General features: G+C 36.0%; 1 protein-coding gene across 1 annotated transcript in view; it reads right to left on the minus strand.

Moving 5' to 3' along the window:
- Hs6st3 (heparan sulfate 6-O-sulfotransferase 3) overlaps positions 1-17,825 on the minus strand; it is a 639,394-nt gene that overhangs the window by 165,319 nt on the left and 456,250 nt on the right. The window lies entirely within an intron of this gene.

Raw genomic sequence — 17,825 nt, forward strand, 5'->3', positions numbered from 1 at the left:
ATAAATGCAGATTTTACAAAATACAATTAGAAAGTCACTAAACAAACTAACAATGAATAGTAACAAACTCTGAGAATAGAATCTGATTTCTAGAGTTGCCATCCTATGTTACTTAAAATATTCAGTTTTCAACAACAACAAAATTTATAAAATGTGCAAAGAAACCTGAAAGTATGACATATACACAGCATCCCCCCCACAAAAAAAGCAATCATCATAAATAATCCCTGAGGAAGCCCAAATATGAGACTTGCTACAAAGACTTTAAATCAAGTGTTTAAAATATGTTCAAAGAATTGTAGAAAATTGTTAATTGTTATAAGATTAATAGCTAATGTCTCATCAGAAACCATAGAGATGAAAAGTAGAATAATTGAAATTTAAAAATTATTATATGGCTCAACAGAGATTATAGGAGGCAGAAGAAAACATCAGTGAGTTTGAAGGTAGATTAATTAAAATTATCACTTAGAGAATAGAAAGAAAAAGAATAAAGGAAATTAAAGAGCCTCAGACACCTGTGGACATCATCAAGCGAATCAATGTGTGCATAATAGGAGTCCCAGAAGAAAAGAGAAAAGAGCAGGGGGAAAAGGAGAATAATGCTAATTCAGAGAAGTAATGTCTGCAACTGTCCAAATTTGATAAGAAACATGAATTTATGTATCCAGTAAGCTCTCCAACTTCACATAAAATAAATTCAAAGATCACACCTAGACATATAATTATCAAATGGTGGAAAGTTAAAGACAAAAGGAGAATATTGAAAGTAGCAAGAGAGAAGCAACTTCTCATATACAGGAGTGCTCTATAAGATTAACGGCTGATGTCTCATCAGAAACTATGGAGGCCAGAAGATAGTGAGAAGACATAATTAAAGTACTAATTTAAAAGACTGTTAACCAAGAATTCTACACTAGCAAAAATATCCTTCAAAGAATAAGTGGAATTTAAGATATTTCCATATGAAAACTAGAAAATGTATTTGCTTTTTCCCCCTATGTTCTACTAGAAAGTAGTCCTTTAGTTTAAAATGAAAGAACACAAGAATATAACTCAAATCCATATAAAGGAATAAAGTAAATGCAACTCCCTAGGTAAGTATAAAAGTTAGCATATATGTCCTTTCTCATTCTTTGTTTTGAACTCTTTTTTCTCTTATTTGACTTAAAAAACAACTATATGAAGTAATAGACATAAATCTGTATTGAGAGGTACAAAACAAGTAAAATATAATTTCTCTGACAGTCAAAGCACAAAGAAAGGAGAAATAAATGAAGCTATATAAGAACAAACACTTTTGTAATGCTGAAATTGTGTTGGTATAAAGCCAAACTAGACTGTTATACATTAACATGGTAACTGCAATCCCCAGGGCAAGAACCAAGCAAATGGCTCAAAAAAATATGATAAAAGTAATAACAAGGCAATTAAGATTGTGCACTAGAAAATAATCTATTGCAAAAAGTCTATAGTAAGGAAGATATTATGACATTGTGTGCATGTGGGTGTGTGGGTGTGGGTAAATAGCAAAATGACAGATGTAATTCCATTCTTATCAGTAATTACATTAAATATAAATGAATATTTCAATGAATTTGTAGAGATTGGGAGAATGGATGAAAAAAACTGATACAATTATATGCTATAAAAATACATACACATTGAAAGACACAAGAAATTAGAAATAAAAGAATGAAAAAGATATCTCATGCAAACAGTAAACAAAATAGAACTAGAATGGTTATACGAATATTAGACAAATAGAATTTAAAATAAAAGTTGTTCCTAGAAATATATAAGGACATATTATAATGAAAATAGAATCAATCAAATTTATGAATAAAAGAAGCCATTTTAAATATATATACACCTAACAACAATCTCAAAATACATGTAGCAAAAACAGAATAGTTGACAAATCAGGTATGGTAGCACATGCCTATAATCCCAGCAACTAAGGAGGCTGATGCAGGAGAATCACAAGTTCAAAGCCAGGATAAGCAATGTAGCAAAGCCTAATCAATTTAGTGAGAACCTGCCTAAAAATAAAACATAAAAAGGATCGGGAGTGTGGCTGAGTGGTTAAGCACTCTGGGTTCAATCCCTGGTACCAAATAAAATAACTGGCAACTTCAATTACCTACTTTCAATAATGGATAAAATCACTAACATATGATCAAAAAGAAAATAGAAATCTTGAATGACTTAAAAATACAGTTAGACTTAACAAAAATCTATTGAAGATTCTACTCAACATCAGAAGAATTCATATTTGTCTCAAGGGCATGTAAAACATTTTCCAGAACAGATGTCATAGACCATATGTTATGTCTGAACAAACTTAAATGTATATTGCTAAAATGTAAAGCTAGAAAATCTTTTTATTTGTATGCCCTATTTTATTTACTTCTCAAAAGTACCCACAATTATGTCTGATTAGGTATGAGAGGTATGAGTCTCTATAATGACCATCTACTTATTCTAGAGAGGGTTTCATGACTTGCCTGAAATTAAACAATAAGAAACAAAAGGTGCAAGCTAGCCTTAATGACCTTCTTATGTTTGAGGCCTCAGCTTAAATGTTGCCTCATCCGAGATATTTTCCATCCAATATATGCAAGATTCCTACTATCGTTCAGTCTCACAACATAGCATTCTCTTACTTTATCAAACTTTTTACAAACTGGAATTGTACCTTTCTGGTGCTCAAAATGGTAAGTGGGTAAGCTATGTGATGTGACCAACTTGTTCCAGTTTGCCTGAGACTTTCCCAGGCTTGACACTGCAAGTACTAAGAATCCCAAGTACTAAGAATCCTCCACCCTGGGAAAGCCAGGCGTGGGTCACACTATGGCAACAACCAACTACAGGAGCTTCTCCATTGAAGCCCCTGGACTAGGTGCTCTCTCCATAAAGGAGCAAAGCTCCCACCAAGGAGACAAGAACACTGCAGCCAACTGTCTTCTAAACCAGCAGAAGGTCTCTGTGTTCACACATCCCAAGGTGCTCTTCTCCAGCACCATGGAAACACCCTGTGAAAACAAATGAAGACAGGAATTTCACTCAGCTTCGAAGACAACCAGAGAGGCTGTGGGGAAGCACTACCATATGGGGAGGAAGGGAGATTACATTATTTTTTGTTGACATGTCTATTCTGCTTCCTCTCAGAAGCTATGCCGTCCATCAAAACAGGGCCCCATGAACATGCAGGTTCTCAGGCTTGGGTCTTAATCACCACCCATCACCTCCCTTGCACATCTCATGCCTCAATACTAATACAAGCTGTCAGAACGAACCACTTGCTATGACCAGGCACAGTGTTCCCAGTGAATCAACAGAATAAGCTTTTGACGTTATCTATGCTCATTTCCCAGACAAGGAAATGGAAGATGAGACAGATTGAATAACTTGTCCAAATTATCAAAGCTAATCTCTGTTCAATATGTGTGTGCTGTATTTTCCCAACTGTATTTATGATCCTGGTGGGAGAAAATAAAATGTCTGGGTCCATATAGTGTGGAGCACAAAATGACCCACAACTTTGGGTCAGGTGCTGACCCAATGCTCCTCAAGTGGACCACTTATCCATGGCCACCACCAATACTGCTAGACACTAATCCAGTAAGCTCAATATTTCTCTTATCTGGCATACAGGCAGCCTCCAACCAGTGAATTTTAAATTGACACAGAGTTACATAAGGCTACAGTAGTTACAATAATAACCATTGAATTCACCAAGAACTTGCAAAATTTTGAGTTCACAAATAGTATAACTGCCTGAAGTTTTCTTCTGATTTTTAGAAGGAAGCCCAGGAAAGCACTTTCATTCCTCATCTTTAATTTTTATTTTATTTTATTTGTCCATAACCATTATAGTTCTAAAAACCTCTCCTTTTTTTTCTTTGAAAAAAAAAATCCTCAGGTGTACATGCATGATATTTAAACTAAACTCCCTAAAGCTGAATATGAGTTATCTTCAAACAGCAGAAAGGAAAAGAATAGAGAAGAAATCTTCAAATATATATAAATTCATGGCTAGCTTCCACTGAACTCTTGCCCTCATCAACTCCTTTAGAACACAATTTTCCAAATGCCACTGCTTTCTGGGATTCGAGGGAGAGGAAGAGGGCACTTTCATTTCATTAGATTTATGTCAACTCCATTCTGAGTTTCTAGCAGTAGGGACTTCTGGAGAACATGTCCTGCTTCCCTTCTGAGCTGCGCTGCTGTGACTCTGGCACCACGAAGCATCAAAAGTAAATAAAATGACTCAGGTTGTGCTGTGGATCAGAGGGTGTCTGTGAGAGGATGAGAAATCCAGCAATGTGCCCAGACCTGCCTCGAATGGCAGGCTGCTGGGTTCTCAATAGTCAGAGTGGCCGCTGTGGCCAAATTGCACACACAACAGCCAAATTCTCCACTTAGCTCTGCACAGGCAACTTCATCCAAAGTCCGTAGGTGAGGAGTGTGTGTCTGAAAGTGGGGTTTGGCATCAGCACCATTGAGTTCCCTTATCAGCCACATACTTAGTGCGCCGTGTGTGCGCCTTCCCACCAATCTCTGCACACGGGAACGCGTTTGCCATTATGAGATGGCAGGGTGTGCTGTGTGGTTTCTTCATTTTTTAAAGCGTTTTGTGTTTTGCCAGTCAGGAGCACATTTTGCAAGTCCCTGGCAAGCACAAATGTACTTTTTTCTTGGCTTAAACATGTGCGGAAGCCAGATGAAAGAAATGACTCCTAGGGAAAGCTTTGGATTTCATCAAATCGTCGATGAAGTCGCCTGTGCCTCTGTAGTCAAGGTTTTAAGGGATTGTGTTTCCTTAATTGAAGGAGTAAACGTGCAGAGGAGGGTAAGTGCAGAACAGAGCTGAAGGAAACTCATTGCAGTATTTCCAGCTCCTTCCCTGGGCTTTCCTCCCTTGGGCTAAGTGGCACTTCCTGTCCTATGAGCAGCTCATCTCATTCATTCTGGGGGACTCTCACCATGTTTGAAGGTCTCCCCATCCAACATGGCTCCCTGGATCAGTATCTCTATATTTTATCTCTATATTTTATAATTTATCTCTATATTTCTGACATAAGGCCAGGGGTCTGGCAGTACAGGTCAGGAAAGATTTGTTGCCTAAATCTGGCACTGCAGCTCCTACCATGGGAAAGATGGGGTTGTATAGTTTCCTCTCATGAGAGGCCTAGATTTTAATTAACATGTTATGTGCAATGTGATTGGAGCTATCATAGGGATAGCTATGCCCAGGATGCTAAAAGGAACACAGCAGATGGGAACGGGAATGGTAACCTTGGTGGTATAGCCAGGAAGGATGCTGGGAGAAGGCTAGCTCAGAACTGAGTCCTAACCCACACAAAAGCATTGAGTGAAGAGCTAGCTGAGAGAGGAAGGGTGCCAGGCAGGGTGAACCGCAGGAGTTAAGGCAGAAGGATATGAAAGAGCCAAGATGGACAGGGATGTCCATGCAGTTTGCCCTGCCAACTTCAAGGGCCAGGCTAGAAGCGGCAGGTCATTAAGACCGGAGAGGTGGGCAGTATCCGGGTAACTGAGGTCTTTTTTATAACGTTCTCCTTTATGAGAAAGATGGACACTGAAAAAATTTAATCCTAAGAGAAATGGGCTTATACCTGATTTATATAGTTTAAACTGGGAGCATAATAAAGAGGACAGATTTTATTTGTGCAATACTGAAACAGGGAACTCAACAGGGAGGCAAGTTTAATAATCTTGGCAAGAGACCAAGGCAGCCGCTCTGGGAAGGGGTGTGAGAGTAGGTGCTGCAAGAAATATTGACAAAGCAGAAAAGGAAGGACGCTGTGCTTGGTCAGAGGAGGGCTGCTCCTGGAGCCCGTGGATTTCCCTTGAAGAATTTGCTCAGAGAGAAGTAGTAGCTGAGAATCTCGGACAAAAAATTCACCTTTTAGGGGTGACCTGAGGGGGAGGTAACTCTGAAGGTGGTGATAAGCCAGCTCACAGACATGCATGTAAAGTAAAGAAAGTGTGAGTTCCTGGAGACTCAGCAGGAAATATTTTCATAGAAAAGGTAGAGAACACTATTAATGCCACATTGTGGAGAGTGAAGCCAATATAGTATGATGCCTAATTGCTTTGGCAGTGAAAAGGTTTTCAAAGACTTTCTGAAGCAGAATTACTCAGACATGTGATTTAATAAGTATATGAGTGAGTGAATGAATGAATGAGACCAAGTTTCAGAGCCTCTATCACTTTAGGGTATCAAAATTGAAGCTTCATTTGTTGGATAAAGGTTGCATTTCAAAGGAACTCAAATCTCTAGTCTTATAAACCCTTATTTAGTATTGGTGACACAAAACAAGCCATTCTGCCTTTCATTTTCTCTTATTGGCTTCTCCACACCACCTTGCCCTGCATATCAGCAATGACAGATGAGGTCAGTGCTAAGGTGCAAATGCAGAACCCAGGGATAGGTGCTCCCTGTCACTTGTCACAGTAAGACCCACCATCCTAATTGGTTTGGACTGCTGTAAGAGAGCAGCCTAAAGTGAGTGGCTTATAAACAACAGGAACTTACTGCTCACAGTTTTGGAAGCTAAAAATTCAAGATAAGGGATCTAGCATGGTTGGGTCAGAATGCAATCCTGTTCATGGGGACTCTGTCCTAATTATCTGCCCAATGTCCTGTCTCTAAATCCCATCATACCGAGGATTAGACTTTGACATATGAATTTGGGAAGGAGCCCAAACATTCAGTCCATAACATCCACTCCACATTTACACATTCATCAGGGTCGCAGTTAGGCGTCCAGAACATCACTGCACATTGAAAACATGGAGAACTAGGTTCTGCGAGGTCAGATTCTCTTACCAGCTCTTTCACCATTCCAAGTGCCTAGAGCAAGGTCTAACACATCTCTGGGCCTTGGTTTCTTTATCTTTGAATTTAGGTAACAAGCAATGAACTTCTAAGTTCTCCTTAAAGTTTTTCTAGAGCCTTCACTTTCAATGCACTTAGAGGGCACTGCATTTACTTGATTAGGGCTGTGCAAAGAGTTCAGCCCTTAAACCAACCTTTTCTGACAAAAAAAAAAAAAAAAGTATTTTATTCTTCAGCAAACAGAACTGTGTGTTGTTTGTTCCTGAACCAAGCTGAGATTCCTTTTGCTTTCTGCAGTTGCTCTTCATTTCTGCTTTCCCTGATGTGTTGGTACACATGCCTTCACTTTATATTCCTGCCTCTCTGTGTGGAAGTCTGAGGAACACTCAAGCCTGCTGATGTACATACCGGCTGGCTGATTCATGGGATAGTGCTGGAATCTGCTCCTCCATATTTTGACTCACTGCAGGGAAGAGGCAGACTGCCAACTTTGCTGCTTCCAGAGTTATAAGAGTGACAGGGAAGCAAGATGAAAGAATACAAAAAGAATTAGAAGAGGTTCTGATTACAAGTGTGGCTTGCAGCACAGTGAGAGGAGAGGCATAAACAAATGGCTGGGCTGATTCACTGTGAACATGCACGTTTCATTCACGTGTTTCCAGATCTTTCCATCTACTAATGTCTTGCTGGGTGGATTCAGATGATGCACCATATGGACAGAGGCAGTGTTTTCCTTGATCCATAGTGTAGTGTACTGCCTGAACTATCAAAGTTCCATCATCAGCACGAACGATATAAAGAAATGGTATTGCCACTTACAGTAACTGTCTTTTAGTGTGGAATCTGCCCATGGCTGGAATTCAGCTTATGCCATATGCAATACTCAGAGCTCTCCAGCAGTGGCTAAATGGCAAAACCAATGACTCCATCTTCCTTTGCTGATGTCATACTTTTAAGTCCTTAATGGTAGCCTAAATTTATTTTGTTTTTGCAAAGATAACCTTGCAAAGATATATGAAAAGGTTGAATTGCAGAAATCAAAGAGTCCTCTGATATTCAGAAACTATGCGATATTAGCTGATATTCTGGGGTCCCCGAAACAACTCTCCACTATTGATATTCTTGAACTAAGAGAGCTCTCCATTAGGTCCTATCTGAGTCTATTCCTGAAATTGCAACAAAATATCTTAGACAAGATAAAGATCAAAAGTCTATTTCTGACACTCTGGAGCTGAATGGTCCCTGATCAAGGCACAGTACCCAATGTCTGGTGAGATCCATTTGCTGCATCCTCACACTGTGGGACAAATGAAAAGGGCAAATAGGATAAATGCTGTGTTCTCAAGTGGCAGAAGAGATGGAAAAGCCTAACTCAACACCTCCAGCCCTTTTACAAGACACCAGTCCCACCCATAAGGGTGGAGCTTTCATGGCCCAATCACCTTCTAATGGTCCTACCACTTAACACTGGTACATTAGGGATTAATTTTCAACATGAATTTTAGAGGAGACAATCAACATTCAGACCATATTAGCTCCAATTAATGAAAAAGCTCATTCACCCATGAGCTCTAACTTGCATTGATTTCCAAACATACCTGCATCACACTTGTCCAATGGCAGTTCTTCCCACTCTTCGTTCAGTATCCCTAGCTTTCATTTTTGGGAGGATTTCATGAACACTATAGCACCAGATCGGACATCGTATTGTTAATGGAAATTTTTAAAGAATATATGACATTCTTACTAATGTGAATTGAAATTAATTGGGTTTTTGAGAATTTTGCAATATTATCTTGCAAAAGCCTTGAGTTGATCTTTAAGAAATATGACATATAGCCAAAGTATATTGAGGTTAATTGCATTAGGGGAATTTTGCAACATGTCTGGATATCAGTAGATAATTGAGATGGTACAGGCTAGAGCTGAGAATCAGTCTCTAATGACAACAAAATCTTCAGATTGGTATAGAGAACAAGAAAAATGAAATATCTATTTCTTCTTCTATGCAAACAACATTATTTGCCCTTAAAACTTTCTTGTTTACCTAGTTAAATTTAAGATGATTGGACAAACTGTCTTCTATTATCAGGCTTTTGAGAACAATATTTGTAACATTCATGGCTGATATTTTATGATAAAAACATTTATTGTTTCTATGCCCTTTATATAAATAGAGCCACAAGGTTGCCTTTTTTTAGAAAGACAAGAATTGATAGACAATTACCAGGTACAAAGTGGGAACGTCCGTAAGCCAAACTAGAATAAAACTACTCTGAAGGTTTTATTTTAACCCATTCTGTATATAACAAAACCCTGCCCTTGAAACTAAAGGTACTTGCCTGAAATACCACCACTTACCCAGCTCATTTGCTTACTTCCCAGTTGTGTAGACCTTTATTTTCTCAGGAAATTAGTAACAATCCACCCACAGGCATTTGTGCTTTCACACTGAAAATGTTTCACACGGCCTCTGTTTTACATTGAAGAGTATTGAACACCACTGATTCCAAATACAAAGGTGAACTATATATTTAAAAAGGATAAAATTCAAAATAATTTTCTTTCCCATCCTTCTTCTAAAAGGCACTATAGAAAATCTACCTTAGAAAGGACTTCTGGTTTTGAAACATTTAACGTTCTCAACAACTTTCCCTTTGAAATCTCCCCAAAGAGTGAATGTAATCATTTTAAAAGCATAGATATGTAAAGCCTTCTCAGAACTGCTAGGAAAATAAGGAATTCATAATGAAGGAAGCCAAATCCCAGTGAGGTAAGCCAGGACCAAAGCCTCATCTGTCCTGAGGGTGTTGGTCCATTGCTTCTCCCCTGTGACCTTGACTCTACTGAGTGGTCTGTCTAGATACCCAAGGTGGGATATAAGAGCCAAGGTCTCTTCAGGAGAGAGCAACTTAATAGAGCCCTGCATTAAGCTGAAACCCCAACATGGAAGAGTGAATAACAAACAATTTTCACTCCTAGAAAGAATGAGGATCCTTGCCACTAGGTATGAAAAAATGAATTTACTTGAACTACTGATCATGTCAATCATTATGGGAATAAGAAATTTGTTATCCACATTCATACTTTTTCTGTGGATTGGAAAACCTCAATCAGAGAAAACAATTCAATGTGTATCCAGTGCTCCTGGACATCCTCTCTAGAGGAACACAACATAAAACTGTAAAGCAAATATATCTCAAGATAATCCTAAATAAAAATGGAAATCACAATTCAAAAACCACAACCAACAGAAGAGTACAGCAAAATGAAAGAAGGAGAGATTTAATAACAGCCTACAAAATCTCATAATGAATACTCATTTTAACAATAAAAATTATATAGTTTTTAATAATTCAGATTTAAAAACACTTTGGAAGTATTAAAATTTTAAATTAAATTTAAAATTCAGTAGGATAAATTAACAATAAACTCAAAAGTTGAAGGGAGAATTAATGAACTTGAATATAAACTTTAATCAACCTGGAGAGAAAAATATTGAAAATAGGAATGGAAAAGAGAGAGGTTAAGACTAAGAAATTGTGAAGTTCATCTAAATGACATTTCAGGGAGAGGAAGATATCATGGAAATCTTGAAAAAGGTAACAATATTTAGAAGGTAATAAGATTTCTAACATGTTTTCAATATGCTACAGCTCAAATCCAAAAAGACTCTGAGCTGACTAAATTTTTAAAAATCCACAACTAGACATGTTATAGACAAAAGTGTAACGCTGAAAATACAGAAGAGAAGTTTAAAGAAAACAGAGGGGGGAAGAAAGGAATATCACTTACAAAAGAACAATTATGCTGATGCCTGACTTCTCAGTAAATGGCAGGAAACAGTGTGCAGTACAGAGAAGGCAGCTTCACCTAGGACACGGCGTCTAACAAAACCCACTTTCCAGAAGGAGGCAAACAAGGATGTTTTCAGAAAAGCAACCTGTGAGTGCTCATTACATGCTGACTTTCCCTCACTGAAATTCTAAAGGGTATGCTTCAGGGAGAAAAAAAAAAATAGACCAGATGGAAGGTTTGAAATGCAAAATTGAACTCTGAGTAAAGATACTGGCAAATTTACAATACATACAAACAAACATAGATGTTCAAAATGGTTTAATTTGTGAGGGCTAAAAAGAAGACAGAACATAGTGAGTGTGAAATAATAGTCTATAAGTTGTGAGTATGGTGATTAAAATTACAGCACTCTTAGGTTTTTATATCATTTGGGATAAAAGAAAAATGATGCGAACTTAAAGCTGTGCTAATTATGCACATAAAACCATCCACAGTAACCATGAAAAAAAAATAGGCATGGAGTTAACTTTAAAATAAGTACAGGGTTGGGGCTGTAGCTCAGTGGTAGAGTACCCATCTCGCTTGTGTGAGGCACTGGGTTTGATCCTCAGCACCACATAAAAATAAAGATATTGTGTCCAACTACAACTAAAAAAAATAATAATAAAAAAATAAAGTAAGTACACAGATAAAATTCAAAAGGAAGCAAGAAACAAGGGAAAATTTTAAAACAGGGAAAGACATAAATGAACACAAGAAAAGGGTAAAATAAAATCCCAATGAAATTACCTATCCAGTATTTTAAAAGATTACTAGAGTGAACACACACACTTGCATGTGTACACATTGCATTTGTGTGTATGTTTGCATGTGTATACACACAGAGATGTATACAAACTCACAAAAATTTTCTGAACTTGGGAGTATGCAAAAAATGAAATCAGTTATGCCAAGTGAATACTAACCCCAAATATCACAAAGAGAAAAACAGACTCTAACTGGGGAAAAGGCATGATTAGAGACAAACAAGACCTCTTCACATTAATAAGGGGTTTAACTAACTAGTCAGACAGAATAATTTTAGGCTTATATGAAATGTAGTTTTTAACTTCATATATTAAAATTTACAGGTACACAAGGAGAAATTGACAAATCCACCAAGATATTGGGAGGTTTTAACAAGGTCTGATAAATAAATTGATAGAGGGGGCAAACAACAAACCACTAAGGAGATACAGATTTGGAGAGTACGAACTTGACTTAGGTGGAGTGAGCAAATGCAGAACCCACCTTCCTCTTTAGAAATAGGAACTATTTGTGAAACTCACCCACAAGAGGCCATAAAACAAGTCTCAGTATGTTTCAAGAGACTAGTATCATGTAAGATTGTATTCTATATGCTCTAAATAATTAAGTTGAAAATATAAAATGAAGAGATATCTAGGACAAGAACTCTATAGTTGGATTATTTTTTTTACATTTCTCATGAAAAAGCAAATGGATAATAAAGGGGGTGGAAAATTTTAACATAAATTTTTGAATGATAAGTAACATACTACATATTAAAACCTGTGGGGTTCAGCTAGTAAACACTGAGAGAAATTTATAAACTCATATGCAGGTATTTAAAAGGCAGAAATCTTTAATGAAGTAAGCCTCATATGAAAAGTTAGAAAAAAGAAAAATAGTATAAACCCAAGCAAAGCACAATGAAAGAATTAATAAGAGAGTAATAAAGAACTGGAAAACAAATATACAATAGAAAGAATAAAAATGTCAAAAGTCATTTCTTTGAAAATACCTCTTAAATAGGCAAATCGCTGATAATATTAACTTAGAAAAAAGAGGTGGTACAAAAACACAATAATTCAGAGGAAAAAGGAGATAAAATTTCAGAAGCAGAAGAAAAATAAATGATAATGAAGGGAAATTATAAACACATTTATACAAATAAACTTGAAATCCCAGGTGAAATGGATAAACATTTAGGACATACAACTTTAAAAAATTGGCTCAAGAAAAATTAGAAGACCTAGGTAGTTGTGTAATTATTCATGCAATTGAAATCTTTGTACTAGGAATATACCAGGCCCAAATAATTTTATGAAGTTTGCTAAACTTTTAAAGAATTAAAAACACAAAGCAAACAGAAACTTTTTCAGAGACAAGAAAAATCACTTGTTCCTTAACTCATTTGATGAGACTATTATAACCTTAAAACAAGCAAAGTAGTTAGAGAAGAGCATCAGAGAGTGAAATAGTAAGTAGGCCAATACAATTCATGGATATAACTCAAACATTCACAAATAAAACATTAATAAATAAAATATAGCATTGTATCAAAAATATGCTCATAATAGACAAATTGCTTTCATGCCATGAACACAATATTTTTGGAAAATTGATTAATTTACCACATGAAAAGATTAAAGGAGCTACAGTCACAGATGAATAAAACCATTAGCTAAAATTCAACATGCATGACTACGTCAAAGCAGAAACCATCTGAAGAAAGTATTTATAGTAATAAATATAATTTACTTATTAGAGAGGCTTTATGAAAACATTTCTAATAAATGTAATATCTCAAAATAATTAACTTGGAAATTAGGACAAGACAAGGATGGCTTTTATATCCTTTCTTTTAGGAACATGGATAAGAGGTCTCTGCCAATATTGCAAGAAAATACAATAAAAGAAAGAGTGTAGAAAAATATTAAAGCTATCCCCGTTTTTGAAAGATATGTGTATTCATAGCACCCAGAGCAAACATATAAAGTGTTATGGTTTAGATATGAGGTATTCCCCAGAAGCTCATGTGTTAGGCAATGCAAGAAAGTTTAGAAGAGAAATGATGGGATTATGAGAGCTATAACTCAATCAGTGAATTGAACCAGTTAAATGGATTAACTGGATGGTAACCAGTAGGGAGTGACTAGAGGTGGTAGGTCACTGGGGCATGCCTTTAAGGTATATATTTTGTCCCTGATATGAAACCTCTCTGCTTCCTGATTATCATGTCCTGAGCTGCTTTGCTTTTTTGTCACACCCTTCTACCTTGATGTCCTGTCTTACCTTGGCCCAGAGCAATGGAGTTTGCCATCTATGCATTGAGACCTCGGAAACCATGAGCCCCAAATAAACGTTTCCTCCTCTAAAATTGTTCTTGTCAGGTTTTTAGGTCACAGTGACAAAAAAGCTGAATAAAATACGAAATATTACAATCCATAAATGATATTAACAGAATTGTTGGATAGCAAATAAACATTCAGAATTATCTACATCTCCATACTCTGACAACAATAAGAAACCAAATATAATTTTTAATACATACTATTTGGAATAGCATCAAATAATATCAAGTACCAATGAATAAATCTACCAATTATATGCAGTATTTATGTTTAGAAATTACTCATTTTAAACAAAAAATAAAGTATATTAAACAAAAAATTGATAGGATTATCAATGAATAGAGTGACCCAATATTATGAAAATAACAGTTCTTCCCAACTGTTTCTAAAGAAAAATAGATTAGAAAATGTATATGAAATATTGAATAACTAAGAATGGTCAAGAAGAATGTAAGATGAAATATTTGTCCTATCATATATCATCCTTATTATAATGATATCAGGACTTACTATGCTATAAAACAAGGCAGTAAAGTATTAGTTCAAGTACATTTAAATATATCAATGAAGCAGAAGTTAGAGCTTCAAAACAGATCTATGCATATGTGAAAACTAAGAATTGGCAGAGGTAGTTGCAAAGTGATAAGAGAAAAAACAGGGTTCTCAACAGTGTTGGAGAATGTTAAAATGCCAAGAAAATACTATGTGATTCCCTACCTCACACCATAAATAAAAATCAAATCTAGATATGTTAAAGGACAATATGAAAATATAGTTATAAAACTTTTTCAGAGAAATATTTGTATATAATACACAAAACTAGTAAATATAAAGAAAAACACAGATAAGCTCAACTTTGCTAAAATTAAAAGTTCTCAAAATGAATAATAAAGAGAGCATAAAGACTACCAGAAATTCGAATAAGTTCTTTGCAATTTTTAAATGTACCAAAAATCATGATGCACAACAGAAAAAGAAATTTAAAAATTAAAAAAGGGAAAATGTCATAAGTAAGCATCTTACAAAATAATAAATACCTAAAACCTTCAAAATGTAAAAAACTAACTTCAATTTTAATAATTAGGGAAATTTACATTTAAAAATGAGATTATTTAACACCCAAAGAGCAAATATTAAATTGGTAAAATGTAAACATTAAATTTAAAAAAAAAAATTAGTGTGAATTGGTAGAAGTTTGGCAAATGTTTTGTTATATCTTGAAAATTTGGACATAAACGTGACTTACAACCCAAAAAATTGTACTTCTGGATATATACCCAAAGAAACATCTGGAAATATGCAGCAAGAAATTGGTTCAAAAAATGTTCACACATACAGGTTTTAATAACCCAAGCTGACCAAAAAAAAAAATGTAAATTAGAAACAGAATTGACCAAAACTTGTGGTATATTCACTCAAAGGTATGTTTTACAGTTGGGTAAATGATTAATATATTAGCTGTGTACATCAGCATGAGTGGATCTGGAGAATAATCGCAAAAATAATAAATAAAATTAAAATAATAAAGAATAATTCTTTTTGAGCAAATAAAAGAAAAATATTGTCCAATTATATGAAATCAACCATCAGGCAAAATTTAAAAACATATTTGCTTATGGTTACATGTATATTTGGAGGTATAAAGAGACCTGATGGGGTATTAATAATATTAAAATCAGAAATGAAATCTCTGAAGGAATTGTGCATACTGTGATCAGAGAGAGAGAGGTTTTTTTGAGGGGATGACACTTATTATTTCTTAAGCTAAATAATGACATACAGATTTTCATTACTTTTTCTGTATACATATACATGTATACAAATATATATATATATATATATATATGCTTATATACTTATATACACACCTGTACAATATATTCTCTTATTTTTATATGACTCGCTATACAAATTAAAATGTATGTTACCAAAAATAACACATCACAAAATAAGTCAACATTTGGGTAACATTTCACAAACCTAGCAAAATTTGACCAAAGGTCAATACTTAGCAGAGGTGACATCTTTGTGAGCAAGGAAAACATAACTATGCAATCTCCACAAGCCCAGTTCTGTTTCCTGTCTGGAACAAAATAGGCACTAAATAAAGGCTTGTTGTGTTGAAATATGTGTGACACATGGGCCAGCATGTGACACTGGCTGCTCGGACGGTTCACCTTGGACCTGCATTCTTGCACCAATACTCCACTCTGGTTTTTGGTTTCCATTCCTCTCCAGGCAACCCTAGATACTGGAGAAGATGACTCCACTCAGCAATCAAGGTGGGCTCTGGTGGTCTGAGACAATCAGTATCTCCCAATCTTTAGCAAAGGAGGGACAAGAAGTGAGAAAGCAAGAGAGATGTAGATAGATATGCAGATAAAGATAGATAAAGACAGGTCTACCTCTGCAGATACAGATAAATCCCTCCTATTGGTTCTGCTTCTCTGGAGGACACTGACTCATACAACTAGGTAACCTAAAAACCTACTTGCTACTTGGAGCTTAGAAATGCCAAGTTAAATATAACGAACCTTTTTAAAGTGAATAGCTGAGTCCATAGAAACTAAGGGAAATCTCCCAGCAGTCAGGCAGTGAGAGCAGAGTCACTGCCCCAGAACCTACAGGCTGACCAGTGAGCGGAGGAGAGCCAAACAAAAGGTGAAGAAGGAAATGCAGACCAGAGCAGGAAGGGTCAGCTCAGCCAGCCAGGGACTGACTGGCTGACCAGAGATTCTCTTTGACCAAGAAGTTTGCATTTTACAGCCTGCGTGGGCAGAGATGTCTTTAGTCTGCAAAAAGTCAGAGAGCCATTGCTAGGCCTATCTGCAATGTTAAGGCCTAAATTTCACTGAAAAATGTTAGATTAAAAAGATGTATCTTCCTCTGTCCCCAGCACAGGCGTACACTGCAGTCTGGGAGAAGTGATTTTTTTTTTTTCCCTGAGAATACATACTCATAGGTACATGCATGAATTCTGGGTCTGAATCTTTACTAAATTTCATTTCAGACTCTACAACCTGAAAATCTACCATTCAATATTCTTGGCCAGGAATACTCCTGAAATTCCTGCCTCCTAACCCAACTCCCATTTAAATTCTCAGCCCAGGTCTCAAAGAAAGCCTCAAGAAAAGTTAAGTTTGTAAACAAAAACTACCAAATGAAAATGAGGACAAAGAAAACAACAATCAACCATATGAGAATCAGATCAAATGAAAAGAATAGATCTCCACGGATTACAGACAGTAGAACTATGAGATACAGAATAAAAACTCAGTCTATTTAAAATGACTGAGGACATAAAAGGAGAAATTGAAATTATGTAAAAAGCATGAATGCTATCACGAAGCCCGGCCGACTTGAAAAATAACCACCTGGAATTCCTAGAAATAAAATAATTGAACTATGAAACCCCAGAGAGAGATTAAACAGCTAGATAAGATCCAGATGAAGACAGAATGAGTGAACTGAAAGACTGTGATGATAAAATTATTAAGAAAGCAGGACTGAGGAAAAAAATGCATAAAGGAATGAATTTTAAAAGGATACAATATAAAGGCCAGAATTTAATCATTATGAGTTTCAAAAGAAATTATATTTAATATGTGGGCAAAGCAGACAGTAGGGAGAGTCATGGGAAGAGACAGAAATAAAAAAGGTCATGACTTGATCAAACCTTGTCTGAAGCCCTTTCTATACTTTCCTTGACTGTTGTTAGCCTATACATTTTCCCAGCCATGAATCTAAGTATTTTGAGGATTTTGCTCTAAATTTTCCTAACTATTACAGGGTCAGGGAGGTAAGAAATTAAGCATTATACTAAGAAAGTAAAAAAAAAATGTGCCTGGCCATTCAGTGAGCTGGACCCACAGATACAGACAAAGCCAGCTGAAACATCAAGAGGAAACTGTACCCCTCCCAGGTAGGTCCTGAAGCTGTACAGAATCCTAACAACCCCCTCGTTGGGTGACTACTGCTCTTGTACTTACTGAGATACTTCTGTTTGCTTAAATCATAAACTATCAAAA

This window comes from Urocitellus parryii, chromosome 2, assembly GCF_045843805.1.
Source record: "Urocitellus parryii isolate mUroPar1 chromosome 2, mUroPar1.hap1, whole genome shotgun sequence".
NCBI lineage: Eukaryota > Metazoa > Chordata > Mammalia > Rodentia > Sciuridae > Urocitellus > Urocitellus parryii.